The sequence below is a fragment of the Apostichopus japonicus genome, chromosome 9 (assembly GCF_037975245.1).
Source record: "Apostichopus japonicus isolate 1M-3 chromosome 9, ASM3797524v1, whole genome shotgun sequence".
Classification (NCBI taxonomy): domain Eukaryota; kingdom Metazoa; phylum Echinodermata; class Holothuroidea; order Aspidochirotida; family Stichopodidae; genus Apostichopus; species Apostichopus japonicus.
In genome coordinates, this window is record NC_092569.1 from 31,064,211 (window position 1) to 31,081,247 (window position 17,037).

The following is a 17,037-nucleotide window of genomic DNA, read 5'->3' on the forward strand; positions in this document are numbered from 1 at the left end:
GATGTAAGAGCTGACCATCTTACACTGTACAAATGAAGCCTCACTTGAAATTAGATTGATTGTTTAATCATATGTTCATAATGTTCAGTGTAGGGCATCCTCACATTTGTAGCATATAAGTGTATGCTGTACACTTCACTAGGCTAATGACTTTTGCAAAGTATGTTATTATGCCAATAGGACACTTCATGTTTGAAACAAGAATCAAGGCAATTGCGTACATTTTGAAAATTGCTATTGTATGTTTTCTAGTTGACAATAACTTTCCTTAAATCATGCGGCTAAATATAGGTGTTAACTTGAGTATAACTAGGTTAGGCCCCTATAAGCTAGGCAACTATAACGTTAGGTTATGTCTAAAGTTAGTAATTGTACCATGTGGTATACCTAGTAGGGAACCGGTTTGCTAGGCCTAGCCTATACTATAGTCCTAAGTCACTAGCCTATATAGGCCTATAAAGTTTCTGTTCAATTCAAATATTTATGATGAAGAGCACGTTTACAATCAATTATAATGTTACAAGTATGTGTCAATAATATAAAGATACTGCAAGATCACAAAGGAGGGAACTTAGCCGCGGTAATAATTTAAAATTGTTGGCAAAATCGGTTACAAATGCGATTATTCGGCGAAGATTCTGTTGGCGTATGTGGTTTGCGGATTCGAAATTTATAAATTTTGCGCTAACACAAGGTACAAATGTCAAAGTTCAAATTTGGTCGGATCATACTATTTTGCACTAGGAAGGTATTTTGCCTACCAATTGTTCAAATCGACGAACAAATTATAACAATTTTTTTTTTCAAATTTATTATATAGTAAATATTTCATATTTTTAATCATTGCGGTACAAAAGTGTAATCGTTTAATCATAACTGTGATAAATATGACAAAGATTTATTTTACACCCCTCATAAGTTGGCTAATTTAGCATTTTCAATATATTACTATACGGTTACTGCTTACGAACTTACACTATAATATTCTTGATAATTACGCCTAAAATAAAAGCAGTAAACATAGTCCAAACCCAGTTAGGCCAGTGTGAAACCTATAGTTCAACCCAAACAGGGCAAGTTCAACAGTAAACATATCTCAAACCCAGTTGGGCTTGTGCAATCCAGTGAAACCTAGTTAAACCCCAGCTGGGTCAGTTCACAAGCCAATAGTCCAAACCCAGTTGGGCCGGGCAAAACCAGTTGAAACCTAGTTCAACCCAACAGGGCAAGTTCACCAGTCACCATAGTTCAAACCCAGTTGGGCTAGGGCAAAACCCAGTGAAACCTAGTTGAAACCCAACTGGATCAGTTCAAACATAGTTCAAACTCAGTTGGGCCTGAACAAACCCAGTTGAACATCGTGTAAACACAGTTGAACCTAACTCATGTACAGCATATCCCAGTTGGAACCCAGTAAGACCCACTTAAACACAGTTAAAAAACCGGTTAAACATAGTAGGCCCTAGTAGAACCTCGTTGATTTTTTAACTGGGTTGTACTGGAATTTCTACCAGGGCACAACACACGGAATGCTGATAATGCACATTACTTTCCTTATAAAACATCAATTGGGAGGCTCCGTCTTAGAAATCGTGCAATAAAGACATGGAATTGCATAACAGAGAATTTGAAAACCAAAGTATCCAGTAAAATATTCAAAAAGTATCTAACTAAAGACGTAATATCCAGTTATTAATAATTCATCCATTCATTGGCACGATAACAAATTATTATTGTAAATATTATCATCATATATTATTTATTCATTGTCGAATTATTCTATTTTGTATTGATATGTAAATACTTGTCTTCTTTTCTTTACACAGGGAGTCTTCTACTTTGTTAAGCTGTTGTATGCTTTTTGGAAGACTTCCTTCACACTGTAAATTTACACGTGAAAAACAAATAAATCAAATCAAATCAAATAATGTAGTGTTTGTGAAACGAAGCACATTGTTCCAGCTCTCGGCCTCACATCTTGTCCCGTTAATGAGATTTAAGATATTGTTGTTTTAATATTCACTTTATTTTGTAGAGTTTAGTTTAGTTAAGTTTAGATTAGTAGAAAAAAAGGATGAGGAGGGACGCCCAAGTCCCCATCAAGGACCCTATAGGAGAGGAAAAAACTGATGACACAAACACTCAGACCCGATTACAATGCTTAAAGTGCTTGTCTAAAGCATTCTTAAACCCATTGACACTACTTGCAAGTACAACTTTCTCAGGCAAACCGTTCCACTCATTCACAACCCTATTAGAAAGTTATGCCGAATATTAATCCTACTTTGTGACTTTTGGAGTTTAAGACAATGACCTCTGGTACAACTACTATTAGCAAACATGAAAAAGTCGGTAAAGGATCAATTGTCAAAACCATACACAATCTTGAAAACCTGAATCGAGTCTCCACGTAACCTCCTAAGCTCCAGTGTGGTGAGATTCAACAGTTGTAACCGCCTATAATAAGGAACACTCTTTAAGGAACTAATCATCCTAGTAGCCCTCCTCTGGACCTTTTCAAGTACTTCCTTAACTTTAGCAAAATATGGGTTCCAAGCTTGCACAGCATACTCCAGATGAGACCTAACCAATTGCTTATAAAGCCTATCTACTATGTCCTCTTTCATAAAACTGAAGTTCCTGTTGATCATACCTAAAACCCTATTACCTCTTTTAGCAGCTTCAAGACAATGTTTAGAAGGTTGCAGAGATGATTCAATGTAGATACCTAGGTCTCTTTTAACAAAGACCTCCTGTAACTCCACACCATTAAGATTGTAGATATACTTTTGGTTACTACTACCTATGTGCATTACCTCGCATTTGTCAATATTAAAAGGCATTTGCCATCCCTGAGACCAGGAAAAAACCTTATCCAAATCCGTTTGAAACTTCTCAGAATCGCTTTTGGAAGAGACCTCAGAATACATGTTGGTGTCATCAGCAAACTTCTTAGCTGTGCAAAAAATATCTCCGTCAATGTCATTTATATAGGCAACAAACAACAAGGGACCCAAAACAGACCCTTGTGGAACCCTACTAGTAACATCCTGCCAAGAAGAAGCACAGCCTTTAATTACCACCCTCTGTTTCCTATTACCAAGCCAATTCTCGATCCAAGACAGTAAATTGCCATTGACACCTATACTCTTCAACCTAAGTAGAAGACGCTGGTGGGGCACTTTATCAAAGCCTTCTGGATGTCCAGGAACACAACATCTACAGACTTCTGCCTATTTACTGAGCTTGTTACATCTTCCATAACTCAAGGATATTAGTGAGACAAGACCTTTTTTTGACAAAAGTCGTGTTGAGACTCTCTGAACAAAGACTGACTGCTAAAGTGACAGACCATAGACTTTTTAACAGTAGACTTACAAACAACACTAGTGAGACTAACGGGCCTATAATTACAGGGCTTAGACTTATCACCCTACTTGAGGGCGCAAACATCTGTGATATCATAGTTGGGTTAAAAAAATCAAGCTGTCCGCAATGGGTGTCCACAGTACATCAATTGACTGGTTCCAATCTTATCTTTCTGGTAGACGGCAAGTTGTTAGCATAAATAGAGTCGAATCTGATCCTCTGACCATCACTTGCGGGGTGCCTCAAGGCAGTATATTGGGCCCCATTTTATTTCTTTGCTATGTAAATGATATGCCAAACTCCATCAATATGCCGATGACAGTGCTTTAATTTACTCTGACAAAGATCCTAACAATATTAAAACAAAAATCTTTCATCTAACCTGGAGAGTGGCTATAAATGGCTCATTGAAAACAAATTGTCGTTACACATGGGAAGGCCGAGTTGATTTTGTTTGGGACGAAACGTAAACTTGGTCAGTATACTGACTTCTCAATTATTTGTGATGGTCAACTGATTAAGGCCAAACATTCTGTTGTTTACCTCGGTCTGGAATTAAACCAATACCTTGATGGCGAACAAATTGTTCTTGGCATTATTAGTAAAACAAATTCTCGACTCAAATTCCTCTACAGGCAAGCTAATTATTTTAATCAAAATGTGAAAAAGACCATCTGTACAGCCCTTGTTCTATACATATATATATATATATATATATATTTAAATATGTTACTATATTTATTTATTTATTTTTATATGTATATATGTATGTATATGTATGTTTATAATATAATTAATTAAACATTTACTTTTGATTCTACATCTGCACGAGGTATATCAGTCTATCAGATGAAAGTTCACAGTTTCCTTCTCAGTTTATCATTGTTTTGATAGCAATGGACGAAATGTAACATCAATTAACTCACAATCGGCCTTTCAGCTAAGATGGTGTGTAACAAATGTGCCTTTTGTAAGATATTCTATATCATACAGTCTGATTTCGACCTACATAAGGTATTGATATGATGCCGACGTCTGCTTTCAGGGACAATGAGGGGAGACGGGGGAGGGGGGGCATGTTCCCCTACTGCTATAGGCAAGAACACCGTCATGATTAAATCACGAAAAAGTTATATTCCGTGCATAAGCCCTTGCGGGTTTTTCCCACATTCGTGTTAGTTTCATCCGTTACAAAGAAATTGCTTGATTGCTTGATTAATTGATTATCAGGATCTTTCAAAATTAACTCATACCAATAACGTGAATCTGTATTATATTTGTCTTTTGGCGAAGATTTTCTTAGATCCTATCAAACCTGCAGTTAACAGTAAAATACAACATGGAATTTTTCCTAAACTGCTACAAATCTTTTATTTTCCGAATGGATATGAGTCACAGTTTGTAGAAGAAAAGATAAAACATAATGTGACCAGTTGCTTTTTCCTTGGCCATCTTTGTCTCTCACACAGTCGTGAAACTCACACAAACATTCTTTATATTCATGAAACCAATGTACCTTATAGGACAAAAGGTAAAACTAAATGTACAACAAGCAAGCAGTTGTTCTTCATTTTTGTTTATTTTATTTGCATATGCAGAAATTGTTCAGAGGAGAGGAAAGCAAATGAAGAAAGAGTAAACGCTGTTTTTAGTAATGACGCAAGATTGTTATAAAGTTTTAACCCACAATCTGTAGAAAAGAACGCCATTTAAACAACACAGATTTAACAGATTCACAGGTTTAAGATTAAAGATTAAGAAGAACAAAAACAAGATACGTAGAGTTTCTTCAGGCTTAAGTACGTTAATCTAATACACCCGGCTATATAGCTGAAAATACGAAAACAGGTTGATAAGATATATGTGCTGCTGTAATGAAGGGGGTTTTCTAATAGGCCTTAGGAACCTTCTTTCCGCTTAACTTCGATCCCCTCTACCCTCTCCTCTCCCATCCCCTCCCCTCCAATAGTTACAAACAACAATTTATCTCTTTCTCCACCTCTCTCTAACACTGATAGACTTGTGGTACATCTCTCTTCCACAAGGGTCTCGTGCAGTCTCTCTCGCCCCATCTATCCTCACCTCATCCACCTCTCTTCGTGTTTCTTGGCTTTTATCCGCATCTTTCCACTTTTGTGCCTCTATATGTGTGTGTCCATCTCAACCTCTTCGCCTCTATGCGAATCTCTCCACCTATCCCCATCTCTCCACCTATCCCCATCTCTCCACTCTCTACCATTGGCCGCTTCGCTGCGTCTCAGTGTGCATATTTTCGCCTCTCTCTACCCCTCACCACACCTCAACTACCTCTCCCACACCTCTCCCCATCCCTTCCAAACTCTCTTCGCTTTCTCTGAGTGTAATGCAGTGCTAATATCTGTATCTCTAGGTTCAAATAACTTTTAAAACCTGCCTGCTTTTTGGTCTTTTAATGTTGCATTCTGGTATGCTTGGAGTTACGGGAAAGCTTCATTAAAAAAAGGGCAACTTTAAAAATATTCCCCTCACACGGAAAATGATACACAAAATACAATCAAGCTTAAAGAATATATACTTCTTCATTAACGGTCTTTTATGGCAAATTTGAAGATATTCCTGATTTACTTTAGGGAATAGCTACTCCGCATTCGTACCACTTGGGGGTAGTACCTTCCGGTCCAAGAAGACCCCATACCACCTCCGATGATACCCAACTGCATATCATCTCCCCAGCTGCTGCGATAGTAGCCTGTGTGTTAAATAACAGTTACACCTGTGTATATTACTATGTAAATACGTGTTATGAATATTCAATAATAAGAGTTCAACGATTTAACTGAACACCATAATGCGGTGCTGACAAAGGTGTCGACCATCTTAATGTTTGCCCACCATCTATACAACACCCCATCATTCATCATCCCTCGCCCCCCCCCCCCCCCTCCCTACTCGATTTTACATGTTACAATCCATATGCAGCTTGTGCGTATTAATTCATTGCACCAGATAGATCACCTTCGGTAGAAGTATTTCGCCAGTTTTATCCCCACACTCTCAACCACCTTCCCCCAACCCGACCCACCCAATCCACACACTAAACAACGAAATACCACGCCAAAAGGAGCAGTCTTACCACACACACAAAACCCAAACACTATTCAATTGTCCAATTCGAGCCTTAATTGTCAATCTTGTAGTCACATGGAAGCTTTGTTACCACGTATAAGTCAAATAGCTTTGGACTTTAGCCTGCTTAAATTTTGGACATGAATGATAATTTTAATAATTGCGCCTGTAATAAAAGTTTGCGACAACAGCGCCCTCTACTAGTTACAAAGTCACGCCCTTTATGAAACGTAAATAGTGAATTCGCGCCTTGTCTACTTCTATGAATGGTGGTAGATAGAGCATGAGGAAGAATAAAAGGAATCACTTGTCGCAGATGGTGAATGCCAAAAGTTACTGTCTAAACTAAAATCTCCGTCTCTCGGTGCACCCACAAGTTCACAATAGTCTGCTCCATGGTCGTTTGTGTCGGCGATGTCACTGTAAATGAAGATAAATGAAAATATTTGTCTCCACGAAACCATTGAAATATTCACCCCGTGCAAATTACAATTGTAGCCATCTCCAATTGTAACTTAAGTCTAGTCGACATACATACGATGCATAATAACTTTGCGTACGAATTTCAGTTGATAAAATACTTAATGCGAGTACAACGTATACGTATATATATAGTCGTTAGAAATACGTACTTGAAGTTTCTGATTAAGTTAACAAATCCGAAGGGCGTTAATTGGTTAAACCTGTAATTTCGTAATACGTATAGCCGTATCGTAACTGGTGAAATTTTTGTCAAGCAATCCGCACAGGAGGTTAAAGAACTCTACACTCGCATATTTATGCAAATGAGCTCCTTTCTTTGTTATTGAATAATCAATTGGGCAAAATGTGTTCACTCATAGTGACTGTGCACAAACGATCAACGATGTTTCCACTAAAATCGAGGTTTTTATCCGAAGCTTTCGGCATAGCTAACAGTTTGCAGTATCACGTAAGTTTCTGTTCAAGCTATTTATCTGTCTGCGTTTACAATATTTGGTTTTATTACTTTCGTATACCCATGTAGGCGTGTGAATATTGTTTATCATCTACCTGCCATGTATTTCAATATATTTACGCTATTACAATTGATAATATTCACTGCAAAGACAACATGTGTTTAACGGGCCCGTATAGTGGCTTGTCAAATTATTGTTCGTGTTCACGCTCTATCTTTGGTCTTTTATTTTTCTTTTTGCTCAAAAATAAAACTTGATAGGTCTATCATTCTATGTTACTTTGCGTACAGATACGTCACAGTCTTGCCAGTGGATATACATATATTCCCATACGGCTTCCTATGCAGGGGAATATGCTATAGGTATAGCATTTCAAGCAGCAAACCTCAGTATGTCTATTATTAACACACTCCTCAGAGTGTTTTTGCAATATTAAAATATTTAATCTTATTAATCCAACGGTTATAGTAATGCGAGTTTAGAATCTAACAGCCGTTTCCACCAAACTTGACAGAAGGAAAATAACGGCACTTCGGCCTTGTTGAAACTGTGGAAATGTCTGAAAGAGACGTACAAGAGAAATCATATTAGAGTAAACGTTGAATTTTATGAAGCCTTCACTGCCCGCATTTCTTAATCAATGCAGCCAAATGGGACGATACAGTATAGTATATAATAGTACCGTACAATATACTATAGTATAGTAAAGTACTGTACAATACTGTACAGTACAGGACAGTACAGCACTGTACAGCACAGTACAGTACAGTACAGTACAGTACAGTGTAGTGTAGTGTAGTGTAGCGTAGCGTAGCGTAGCGTAGCGTAGCGTAGCGTAGCGTAGCGTAAAGTAGTGTAGTGTAGTATAGTATAGTATAGTATAGTATAGTATAGTATAGTATAGTATAGTATAGTATAGTATAGTATAGTATAGTATAGTATAGTATAGTATAGTATAGTATAGTATAGTATAGTATAGTATAGTATAGTATAGTATAGCATAGCATAGCATAGCATAGCATAGCATAGCATAGCATAGCATAACATAGCATAGCATAGCATAGCATAGCATAGCATAGCATAGCATAGTATAGTATAGTATAGTATAGTATAGTATAGTATAGTATAGTATAGTATAGTATAGTATAGTATAGTATAGTATAGTATAGTATAGTATAGTATAGTATAGTATAGTATAGTATAGTATAGTATAGTATAGTATAGTATAGTATAGTATAGTATAGTATAGTATAGTATAGTATAGTATAGTATAGTATAGGACAGTACAGGACAGTACAGCACAGCACAGCACAGCACAGGACAGTACAGTACAGTATAGTATAAAGAGAGAACAAATGTCTCAACTGGGTGATCAATGATGTATAAACAAAATTAGAGTGCGTGACTTTCAGTGGAAGTCTTAAAATCAAGATGGTGAAAGAATTCAAAATCTACTCACTGAAATGTACTTTCAAGGTCGTCTGACAGGAACAGCTTGTATCGTGTACTGCTACACAAGACGACGCCCACAAATTGACCAATCTTTCCATCAGCTAATGCTCGTTTGCGAACGTACTTTGATCCATGACAACTGTTCCAGTTATTATCTGCCCGGAAACTAAACTCTGTCCATGAGTTCTCATTGATATTGGAAGATGAACTCGACGAAGCAACGGAGCCACCAGCTGTAGTAAAAGGAAGAGAAAAAAAAAATTGTTCCCAAAATTTGATTTCCCAAAAATGCTTTTGAGACATGCACTCCCTGCGGCAATGACCCACGATGCCTACTATACCCATTTGTCTGTCTGTCTGTTGGTCTGCTGCTCTATCTGTCCATCAATCTCTACCAAGGGCGTAGGAACCAGGGGCTGGGGGCCCCAGCCCCCCCCCCCGTGAAAAGTATGGAGGGGCGGAAGTATCATTCCGCCCCCCGCTTCGCAAATCAAAAAAACCCTTTTTCATTTCCAAATGAGAAAAAAATCTCATTTGGAGCACCAAATTGCATCTAAGGCGAGGTAAAAATGCAAAATTATTTACAAAATGGAGTGAGTGTTGAAGTGTGCTACATTGCACCAAATTCCATCTGAGGCCACCTGGAAATGCCAAAAATTTCCAAAAGACCCCTCCCCCAGGCCGACCATCAGTCTTCAGCCCCTCACTCAAAAGTACCTTCCTACGCCACTGATCTATACTTTATCTAGTTCACCATCCATTCGTTTGTACGTCGGCACGTGCATCTGCCCGTCTGTTAGCCTGCAGTCTTTTCGTCTGTCTGTCTACATATATCGTTAGCTTTGAAAATACAAGTTCTAGCATTTTAAATCGATATTGTGTTCGGTGTTCTGAATTTTAAGATCGAGAAAGATGAGCCGCCACTGCTGAACTAACGCCGGGTTAAAGTTCTTGGAGTAGGGAGTTGTTATGGATCAACTCCCTTGTTAGAGTGAAGGTGGATGTAAGTAGGTGGCGCTAGATAGAATTGATATGCATTTAGGTTTTAGTTGTGTGAATGTGTTTTACATTCAGCGGCAAATGCCCACACTACATTATAGGGAAAATGTGGGAGCAGGGTACAGGTCTCCGAATGTGTCCTTACTCTATGGATTACATATAGGACCAAGTGACGACAATTAGGTCTACCTTTTTTATGAAATTTTTGTATTGGGATTTTTAACTTTGTTTGTGTTTCTCAAGAGGTATGGCATCAGAGAGCAACTAGATTTTTGTTATGGGGGGGTGGGGTGGGGAGGGGCTACAGGATATTAAGTGATAGTGTCTTCCTTGGTAGGGCCACTTTTGAAACAAAGGGTGCTATATTTGGAGCTTTGAAACAACATTTGAAAATTTTTTCTGCAATATTCTGTCCGTTGTTGGGGTTGGCGTGGGAAGGTGCTGATTGTTAACATAGGATCAAGTTTAAGTAGGATTTTATATATGTAAGGCCCATTCAACTCATTGCCTTTATTTCACTCATTAAAAAGTAATATTATCTTTCTGCGTTAAGTATTCGACTATGTGAATTAATATATTTATTTGTTTGTGATATTTGTTTCCTCTATTGGAAATTTTCGTTAAGCATTCTTTAAATTCCGTTTTGAGTACAAAGATATGGAGGAAATAGTGAAAAACAATCTAACCTGTTGTTCCTTCGACAATATCAAGACTTGTTATAGAATAATTCCCCCATTCATCGGCAATGCGAAAGTTGTCGTATGTCAAGCAGTATAACTGGCCTGCATAAATCTCCAACTCGATTCGCAGCTGGTACTTCTTTTGGTTTATCAAATGAGCCAACTTTTCATTACCAATCAGAAATTCACTGTCTAAGAAACCAATGCCATTTTTGTATTCGTCACAGGTTCGATTAAACCCAATGGATCCATCTACGCGTCGCTGTATGACCTGATAAATTCAAAACATAGCTACACAATTAACGGATGTCTCATTCTCATATGATCGCAACTTCAAAACCAACTTGTCAGCCTTTTTTGTAGGAAATAAAGCACAATATAACGCATACACGAATGCGGTGTTATATCGAATATTTATACATAGGTAGCTCACTAGCCGAGGTATGCTATTTTTTTCCAATCGCAATGCACTTGATTGTAATTGATTTGATTTCATAAACAATTTACCTTGTTTCCGATACAAATCGGCTAAAACATTATTACATCGTACAAGGTATATTATTCTATACACTGTAAAGCAAAATGGACTGTAAAGTCCAATGTGTCATACAAAGTGTGACTTTTAAAATAGTCTGTGATTGTACGTGTACACATCTTTAAATATATTATTTACTGTCCAGCCTCCAGATGTAGTGTTGTGATCACAATATGCCTGAAATGGATCAGGATACTGGTCAGGTTTAATCAGGTATACACCGGATTTGGCGTTGGTAGAAGAACATTGATTGAGCATTTCATGACAATTCCTTGGATAATTCGGAGTTTGGAATAGGAAATACTGCAAGTCTAGTAACATAATGATTTAAAGAAAGGAGGTCAGAACAAACAACAAAACTGTAAATTATATATTTTAAAATAAAAATGCATCTTCATATGCAAAGGAAAATATCAACTGAAAAATTTATATGATTATGATGCAATTGCTTTGTTTCCATGGTGAATCAGTGGTAACATGGTTACAGAAACAAAGCATGATGAATAATATTTTTCTTAAATAAAATTGTATTGCTGGTCTTTATTTCAATTTGTCTTTTTTACGTTATGCAATCTAACTTTCATCATCACTGATCAGTGATTTGAACAAGTCACGTTATTCTACGAGCCTACAAAATTCAATGGCTCAAGGGTGAATATTTTTCCTTTTTGTAGATTTTAGCCATTTTTCCCTGGTGACCTTTAATGAGCATTAGTGCAGTTATCTTCGCTTGTTTACATTTTCCTGTGAGTTCACTATATCCATCAGTTACTGTTAAGTACAGGTTTTATTGATTAACGTACAAAATCCTACAATAATGTTTCCCAAAAAGGAAGCCAGTAATGAATAATTCCACATGAGTCAATTTTATATCACAGAACCGTTTCATATTACTATAAATTACTCACAAGTATGAACAAATCTAACCTGAACTTTCTTTATTGCTTGAAGTAAAAGTGAACTAATGTAGCTAATGGCTTGTATTACGTTCAGTTTCATCATCCCTGAGTATCGACAATGCGCGCTAAAGCTACTGCAATACACATTACAAGGAAATGATTGAGAATTGTAAATCATCACATATCTTTACAACTTGATATAATAGAAAAGTACCACATGTGAAGTCCATCTAGATAGTTCCTTTCTAAAGAAAAATGATCCGAGCTATTATCTAGTTAACAGATTTTTGTGGAATGGTTAATTATCAGTAGTAAATGTCAACCCTTACCAGAGCATTAAGACTAACAGAACGACAACTTTCTTGAATCATTGAGTCTTGTACATGACGATATCTGAGGTTAGAAAATAACATAAGCGAATGTAAAATGAATTGAAGCACATTCTTTAGACAAAGTGCCAAGTTAAGAACGTTGTTAAAGATCAACGCATATAGCCTACAATACAGGAAAGACGGAAATAATTTACGCCTTCACTTTTAAAGATTCTATTATTCTATATATGTTTACATTTAACGAACATAATTGATATATTTTATAGCTCATTAAAACAATTTCGCTTTTGGTTCAAATAAATGAACTCTTTTCATTGTAAAAAAAATGTCAATCATGGTAGAAAAAGTTGCTAGGAACGAAAAGTAAAGTTCACCTTTCCATATCTAAGCAGTAATAGAACTTCAAGTAATGTTAATATCTTGCCAAATTGATTTTACTGCTTATAAGTTTAGTTACGATAAAAAGGAAACAGTTTAGTATTAGTTTTTATCTACTTCGCTTACCCGTCTACTTTTTATAGATTTTAGCCATTTTTTCCTGGTGACCTTTAATGAGCATTAGTGCAGTTATCTTCGCTTGTTTACATTTTCCTGTGAGTTCACTATATCCATCAGTTACTGTTAAGTACAGGTTTTATTGATTAACGTACAAAATCCTACAATAATGTTTCCCAAAAAGGAAGTAATAAAACTTCAAGTAATGTTAATATCTTGCCAAATTGATTTTACTGCTTATAGGTTTAGTTACGATAAAAAGGAAACAGTTTAGTATTAGTTTTTATCTACTTCGCTTACCCGTCTACTTTTTATCTAAGCTTATACGAAGTAAAATCAATTCAGAAGATATTAAAGTTTTCGAAACAACGGTTAATGAATAACGTTGATCGATTAAAAATTTGACTTTGTGTCTGTTTTTAGGTCTTCTCATGCTTCTTATTCTCATTTCCGTCCATAAAACAACAATAGGTTCCCATACCCATAAGTATATATATTTGACTATACATATTCATGTATGATATCTTTGGCAGTAAATGACACGCTTACTAGTTGCGTATTATTGACTATAATCGGTAATTTTAAGATGTGTTGATATTTTGTGAAGACGGGTGCAATTTTACAAAAGGATATTTTCAGAATTTTTACCTTTTGCATTCTAAGAACACCTCCCCTTACAAACGGTATTTTTTTTTTTTAGTTTTTGCGATGAGTATATGTTTCCTAATACGCTTTCATGACATATTACCAACACGTAAAGGTCGATATTTGGCAGAAACGATGAAATTCATGAATTTACTGGACATGCGTATTGACAGTCTAGAAGAAAACAACATTTATTGCTATGTACATATTTAGTTCTTCTTAAGTTATCAATAAACATTTTTTGTTTGGGAGCTTAAAGAAAAAATGCACGAGGTAATTGAAGTAGTCTTGAACTATAAGTAAACGTATTATAGTTAGTTTATTGTGATTAAATTATAACAACGACACACTTTTTGTAAATAAGGCGCTAATTGTCAGCATACGTTTGCCTGAAAGCTGTATCCATATTATATTTGCTTATGACTTTGTTTGTTAATTCAAACGACTAATGTTCTACAAAAACATATTGCTTTATCAAAGAAAATCTGTCGAATTGGTTAGATATCACACTCAGAATGTTTGTACTAATCAAGACGACTTTTTTAATACCCTTTGTACACATCAGCAAAAACGGAAACACTTTCGGCAACCCTATGTTCCATGCATTTTACGTACAAAAACATTCTTTAACGCCCCGAATAGACTTGTGAACACTAAAATAGTCCCAATGAATACACATATTTGTTCATAAAAAACCGTGTATGGGTTATTATAGCGTCCATCAGTGGCATAATTCTCTTAAATCATCGTAAATCAAGGATCAGGCATAATACCATTAAGTTTCATACACTTTTGTTTCTCTTGATATAACAAGAAGTCAAGTTTTGTCAACTTGTTGATTTAAAGCAAAATATAGGTATCTGATAAACATCAAACATCATCTAGAGTTACCCAAAACAACACGATTTTGAATACTAGCCATTCTTGCAGCCATGATCCCATGTTGTATTGTAACAGTTTAAGCATTTTTATGTTAGAGACTTTGCAAGGAAGAAGCAAGGCAATGCTGTCTTCCCCGCCTGTCTTGTCGACAACGTGGCAAGAAAGCTCAAAACTATAAATTATAACAATTTAACAGTTTACTATCAGGATCTTATAACGGAAACGCACTACGAGAGGATAGCTGGATTTTTGTATTGTCTTGTCTGGGATAATTGAGAGATGTTAATCAACAAGTCTGTTTTACTATTCTCATTTTGTCTGGAACTTGGTTTGGAACAACTTTAAACATAATGTTTTTTTTTGTTTTTTTTCTGAGAATGAATATTTTTTATTTTTTTTATTTTCGTGATTTCGTAGACGATTGTTCTAATGCTACCGGTACATTCTCATAAACTAACAACGTTTTACATTGATTTTTTAATTATACTTTGTTTTTTATTTCCTGATATTTTACATAACATTAAGATGGTCATTGTCGTAGTTTATTTTTCAATCAACGTTTCGAAGCAAACTTTTAACAACGATTTTGACAATTTGAATATGCTACATATATGTAAATTTCGTTGATGATTATTAAATTGACATGACGCGTTAAAATTGATAAGAAACGCAAATTTCCAAATCAAATACATACTTAATGTCACAATTGTGTTACGATAATTTGACCGCCATAGGGAAACAATACATTGGCGAATATATAGTATATCATTAACCCGAAAAGTCGTAAGGGGAACTACTAACATTGAAGTTTGAAATATTTAAATGAAATATTATTTAGACTGACATTACTTGATCATAAATTATAAAGTTTCACGCCAAATCTACATTTATTAGTTACATTAATGAACATAAATTAGTAAAGACAATTTTAAGTATTGAGCTTTTATCAAAAGATGTTACTTTACTAAAGATACTTGTAGTCATATTATCTGCATCAACTGTAAGATGATTTAATGATGTTTCACAAATAATTGTTGATCATTTAAAGTACATTGTGCTCTCTCTTGTTAATGTATGGGAAACAGATAAATAGTTATTCGTATGTATAAACATACATTGAAGAGCATATTAAAATAATACGTTAATTGTGTTTTTTCGTTTGATTTTACAGTTACCTTCCCAGCTGACACATTTGCAAGTTGTTATTAGGTTTATATTGCAATAGGTAAGATACTGACACTTTGCGGAAGCAGATTTGAAACTACATGCTGTATTGTTAAATTAAGTTTTTTTTTTTCTTATAGTTTGAATTTGTTTTGTTAAATATTTTACGTTTAAGCTGTTACAATGATGAAGAATTATTAGCTGGTCTTGTAAATAACTTTGAGTAATACTGCGTAACGCTACCGCTGTATGTATTCACAAAACTGATCAAAAATTTACGTTGAGAAAATTAAATGTCTGTGTATTAGGCCCAATGCTTCTTTCGAAAATCATTCCAACAGATTGATCATATCAGTATAATGGAAGAAATATCGTAATTTGGACAATAAATTATTCACTAGGAACGTTTATTAAACATGTCCGAATATTTATTTGTTCTTTTTAAATAAGCTTAACTTAATTTGCCTTATTATACTGGTTGGGCAGTTATTTTGACGGAGAGATAAATGTTGTATTCGGAAAATATGAGTAGTTTAATGAACTAATAGAACAAAATTTCATCAGAAAAAAATAACATCACAAAAGGTTTGATGTTAGTTTCACTCGCATATTAAATATGGTTATCTAAGCATATAAAGGGTTTCGAAACGCTTTCGCTTCCGTTACAACTGTTAGTCTTTGCGTTGAAGATAGACGCGCAACTTGAAATATTTTATACAGAATTTTGTGAATTCCAGAAGTTTGGATATATATATATATATATATATATATATATATATATATATATATATATATATATATATATATATATATATATATATATACCTCCATTGCATTAACATAAAGTCTGTTCAAAGTATCTCTTTCGAGATCCGGCTTTAGGAATCACAAATGATTTTCGAGTTGGATAGCATCATGTTTGATCTCTAGAGTAGGGCAAAATATGTCACCAAAAACAGAACTAGTATTGTTCGATATAGGTGACAAACGCCTACAGTGGAATTACAATCTTCCTTACCGGTTTCGAACCTCTGGACATACAATCAGCGTCCATAGCCTAGTGGTTAGGGTGTCCGCGTACAGAGCGGGAGGCCCGTGGTTCGAATCCCGGTGGAGGCTGAAAGTTTTTTCACTGTTCTTGATTTTCCAACTCATTACGATTTTCATTTATATATATTCATTTGCCTTTGTCGTTTACCTCCATTGCATTAACATAAAGTCTGTTCAAAGTATCTCTTTCGAGATCCGGCTTTAGGAATCACAAATGATTTTCGAGTTGGATAGCATCATGTTTGATCTCTAGAGTAGGGCAAAATATGTCACCAAAAACAGAACTAGTATTGTTCGATATAGGTGACAAACGCCTACAGTGGAATTACAATCTTCCTTACCGGTTTCGAACCTCTGGACATACAATCAGCGTCCATAGCCTAGTGGTTAGGGTGTCCGCGTACAGAGCGGGAGGCCCGTGGTTCGAATCCCGGTGGAGGCTGAAAGTTTTTTCACTGTTCTTGATTTTCCAACTCATTACGATTTTCATTT

General features: G+C 35.6%; 1 protein-coding gene and 1 long non-coding RNA gene across 2 annotated transcripts in view; one reads left to right on the top strand and one right to left on the bottom strand.

Moving 5' to 3' along the window:
* LOC139973409 (uncharacterized) overlaps positions 1–17,037 on the bottom strand; it is a 158,225-nt gene that overhangs the window by 20,468 nt on the left and 120,720 nt on the right. The gene's annotated exons all lie outside the window — the stretch shown is intronic.
* LOC139973426 (uncharacterized) overlaps positions 1–17,037 on the top strand; it is a 33,938-nt gene that overhangs the window by 2,532 nt on the left and 14,369 nt on the right. Inside the window, exon 2 of the long non-coding RNA XR_011795210.1 lies at positions 15,503–15,556. This is a non-coding gene — a long non-coding RNA (uncharacterized lncRNA). The remainder of the gene's footprint in view (positions 1–15,502; positions 15,557–17,037) is intronic.